Raw genomic sequence first — 5,150 nt, 5'->3', positions numbered from 1 at the left:
TCAAAGCTTCCTCATGGCATTTTTCGTCCCTGTGTTTCTCAGGGTGTAAATCAGCATAGGAGTGATGATAGTATAAAAGACAGTTAGCAATTTATCAATGGGTAAGGTACAGACAGCTCTAATATACGTGAAAATAAAAGGGACGAAGAAGAAGACAACAACTGTGATGTGGGAGATGCAAGTAGAAAGGGCTTTTTGTCGACTTCGCAGACTTTGAGTTTTTAAAGTGTAGAATGACCCCATAGGAGATAAGGAATAGCAAAACTATAAATGTGCACATTTCTCCCCCATTGGAAAACACTGAAATGCCAATTATATAGGTATCTGTACCGGAAAATTCCAACAAAGGGTACATGTCACAAAAGAAGTGATCAATTTCATTGGGTCCACAAAATGGGAGACTAACAATAAAAAAGGAGCTGAACCAATGAATATAAAACCTCCAATCCAGGATGCCACCAAGAGCATAACACATACTTTGCATCTCATTATGACTAAGTAATATAAGGGTTTCTAGATGGTTACATAGCTATCATTGGCCATAAAAATGAGGAGGAAAACTTCAGCCCCACCAAATAAGTGTTCCAAGAAGAGCTGCACGATGCAAGCTCAGAAAGAAATTGTCACCCTTTCATAGAGCATGTCTAGGGTCATTTTACGAACAGTGACAGTGGAATAGAGTGCATCCATAAAAGACAAGAAAGCAAGAAAGAAGTACACAGGAGACCTCAAGCTCTTCCTTCCAATGTAGTCATGATAATGAGAATGTTGCCTACCACAGTTAAAATGTAGATAAGTAAGAATACAGACAATAGTGTTTTTTGTACCTTGAGATTCTGAGTAAGCCCTAGGAGGACAAACTTGGTAACATTGTTCCTGATTTCTCTGTGTGTGTGGAGGGAGGAGGGTTGAGGGGAAAACAGACAAAGTGTTTATGCGATACAGTACCAGATTTGTAGCTATGAGAGCCTTGAGTTCAGTTCTGACATCTGACCATTTTGATGAAGAGCCTGGGTAATCTTTATGTGCATCAATTTGTTTCCCAGAATACTGGTCATAATAGTGGAACATTACCTGCTTCACAAAATTTTTGTGATTCTATCTGCAAATTTTAATCTCATACAAAAGTTGGATGTTCTTCTCTAATTTCACAGTGAGATCTTACCTATAAAGATAATTATGAAACAAAAACTTTTACTGGACCCACTTTTTAATAACATGTTCATTTCTCAATGTATTACTCCCTACATCTGACAGTGTATGATTGTGCCTTACTCATAGTTTCTATCCTTCGTAATAAAGGGCAGAAGGCAAACTTTCTCAAGTATTTTCTGTGACAAGTTTGAGCACTATATTATATTCAGGTTTTTTGTGAAATTATTCTTTCTGTTTATATTGTTGTCATTAATGTGAAGATTGTTTTCCATGTTCTGCTTACTTTAATATCTTCAATTAATAAAAAATAATATTTCTCTAAATTCCAGATATTCATATTTTCTAATAGTGCAGATATAGTCTGTCATATTTAAGTATTCCTCAATAAATGGACATTTACTTTTTCTTCCTTTTTTGCACATGCACAAAAAGTATTTTAATGGATATTTTTGGTATAAAGTATCTTTTACTGGAGTCCTCTTGGACGTTTTCCTGGCAATGAATTTCCCCATTTCCAAAGGCATGAGCATTTTAGTTTCTTATTGGAAACACAATCTTTTAAACTGAGGAATAAATGCTCTTCTAAAATTTCCAAGACACTTCCATTTCAAGAATAGAATTTGTTCTCATAGGAGAAAAATATAATTGGTTGTAATACCAGTGGAAAAGAGGCAAATGCACAGAAATATAAGACAATTATTCAAGGTCCTCTGATCACCTACGGAAAAAGAATTGAAATTTTTATGCTATTAGGAACTTTCCTATAACCTGAAGGTCGTTTGGGTGACCTCTGTAACTAAAGAGTTAAATACTGGTGATGTCTAGTTTTATTCAATCAATTTAGATTTGTTCCATTGTTATAATAAGAAATTTTTTATCCCTAACAGATGTATTAAAATGCAATTGATATAAAAAAGATGTCATGTTAAACTATTATTGATGCTTTTTCAAACATAAATTTAACTAATTTTAAGTTTGAAAGTGTACTAAATAAGGGTATTTTTATTAAAGAGAAATAATATAGAACTATCACATGGAACCTTATAAATGTCATAAAATTATGATTATTGTTATTATTATTGTCACCATCATTATTATCATTATTGTTATTATTACTATTATCATCTCATATTCATCAGACATTTCAATGGAAAGGGAAGAAGTGAAAGAGATCATGAAATTTTTTATGCTTTACAATTTCTTGAGGTTATTGTCTCTTTTTAATAGCCAAAACCATATCTCTAAAGCACTATTCTGAAATCATTTGCATATGCCATTTTCTGAGTATTTTTCTACACTTGATCTTTATATTTGTTTAGTTTCCTTGTAAAGGTGTCACTTCAGAATAGATAATTCAGTAAAATGTCCCATGTACTTTACATCTTAAAATAATTATCTGAATCATTTAATTTATTCACTTATAATAACAACTAGTTGAAGAAATTAAAAATTGGTCTTGTGAGAAGATGACAACCAGGGCTTTTTGGTGGGTGTTTATTTCTTTATTTTGATAACTTGACTCCCATTTCTCACTGAATAAAATGATAAAAACTCATTCGGCTTAGGTTAGCATCTACTTTATAATCTTAAGGTAAAGCATAGTTTGGAATAGAATCTAAAATGTGAATGACTTTTTAAAATATACTACCTCTCTATGGAGTCTAATGTTCCAAGTCCTGGATTCTGATATGCTTTACTTGGTGCTGGAACACAGTTGCTTAGAGCAATGAAAACATTGTTTACTGCTATTTACTCTGTTGTGATCAAAGAGAAAGAAAAGACCATGGTAACTCATTTCAGTTAAAAAAAAAAAAAGGCTACATGGGCTTAATTATTTCCAAATTTCTCCTCTAATTCCCACATATCAGTATTTTTTTTAAACAATTACACTTTCTTATATATGAGTCCATCATCTTACTGAAAACCCATACATTTTTGTCACTAGCAAAACATCTTATTCATATTCAATAAAAAAAAAAACACCATCCTGTCTGTGAGTCATTTTAACACTATGTTCTTAAGGCTCTTTCTCCTCTAATTAAATCCTTTGAGGAATCTGCCCAGGCAAAATGGACAGTCCATATAGTCCTTCAGTTCTATGTCTCTGGTGGTGTCTCAGTGAATAACCATAATAGTAGAGTCAAGGGGAAAAAAAAGTTTCCAAAGGAGAAAAGAGTAGAGACATTTTCAAGAGGAATCACTAATTTACAGTGATAGAACTATTAAGAGACTTTAAGTGGTTTATTTGGGAATATATATGTGAGTGTATATATATACATGTATATATATACATGTATATATACATATACATGTACATATGTATATAGGAATATACATATACATGTATTAGAAATACATATATATGTATTGGGAATACATATATGTGTATATATGTACATATGTGTATATGTAAATGTGTATAAATGTACATACACATGTATATGTGTGTATGTTTCTCTATATATGTATATGTGCATGTTAGGTATACTCATGCAACTACAAAAGGGAGAAAGAGCAGATAACTGAATTCAGCATTAAACTAAGAAAAATTAGAAAAAAACAAATAAAATAACAATTAAACATCAAAATGGAAATCCTGAAAATCAATGGAGAGAAGACTAAAATTGAAAGTCATATGAAATTTAACTAATAAATAAAACTAGGAACTGGTTTTAACAGGGTTAGATGGCACAGTGAATAGAGTACTAGGTCTGGCATTAGGATGACCTGAGTTCTAATCCAACTTCAAACATTCACAAGCTATGTGACCCTACACCAGTCATTTAACATGTGCTTGCCTCAATTTCCTCAATTGTAAAATGAGGACCCTTGAGAAAGAAATGGAAAACCACTTCACTATCTTTGTCACAAAAACCCCATTGAAAAAGTGTCATGAAGAGTCAAGCATGATGAAAAACAACTTAACAACAAAAACAAAAAGTGCTACTTTTATGAACCAATAAAATAGCTAAACCACTGGTTAATTTAATTAAAACTAAAAATGATAACCAATTTACGAAGATCAAAAGTGAAAAAGTAAATGTTCAGCCCCTGAAGATGAAATGAAAATTAAGAGTTATTTTGCCCAATCATATGTCAGTGAAACTGACAATCTAAATGAAATGGATTAAAATTTACAAATATATATATATATAGTTCCCAAATTAACAGAAGATGAAGTAGAATACAGAAATAAACCTATCTCAAAAAATAAAATGAAGAAGCCATTATTAAGCTCCCTAAGAGAAAAATCTTCATAATCATATGTATTTACAAGTGAATCTACCAAACACTTAAGGACTAATTATTCCCAATATTATATAAGTTACTTCAAAATAATAAATAAAGAGAGAATCCTTCCAATTTAGTTTTATGACAAAATAACAGAAGTAAAACCAGAGAATGAAAACTATGGACCTATTTTTTATGAGTATTAATATAAAAATGCATATAGAATATGAAGAAGAAGATTACAGAAATCTCTTTCAAAGATTACCATGACCAGATGAGATTTATACCAGGAATGCAGGACTACTTAAAGTTGTATGTATGTAAGTTTGTATGTAAGTATGCATGTATGCATGCATGCACATATATATACATATATGCTTGTACATGTATGCAAATATGTATATTGTGTATATGGATGTGGATATGTACATATATATGTATGTATGTGGATATATGTATATCTATGTATATATAAATTATGAGCATAACTGATGATATCAATAACAAAAACAATAAAATTGTGTAATTATATAACAAATGGAGAAAAAGCTTTTGACAAAATATAATGATCCTTTGTATTAAAATCATTTGGAAAGTACAGGAACCAATAGAACTTTGCCCCAAAAGATAACTAGTATCTATCTAAAAGCAAGAGCAAACATAATAAACAAGAGGGATAGATGAAAGGCCTTTCCGATAAGTTCAGGGGTGGAAGAAAGGTTTCTATTATCACCAGTATTGTTCAATATTATTGTAAAAATTCC

General features: G+C 31.1%; 1 pseudogene; it reads right to left on the bottom strand.

Moving 5' to 3' along the window:
- The window catches only part of LOC114051836, a 5,506-nt pseudogene continuing 356 nt past the window's right edge, over positions 1-5,150 (bottom strand).

This window comes from Vombatus ursinus, unplaced genomic scaffold (assembly GCF_900497805.2).
Source record: "Vombatus ursinus unplaced genomic scaffold, bare-nosed wombat genome assembly UNPS02014806.1, whole genome shotgun sequence".
Lineage (NCBI taxonomy): Eukaryota > Metazoa > Chordata > Mammalia > Diprotodontia > Vombatidae > Vombatus > Vombatus ursinus.
The sequence above is the reverse complement of the archived record's forward strand: the minus strand, read 5'-3'. Positions and strand labels throughout refer to the sequence as shown.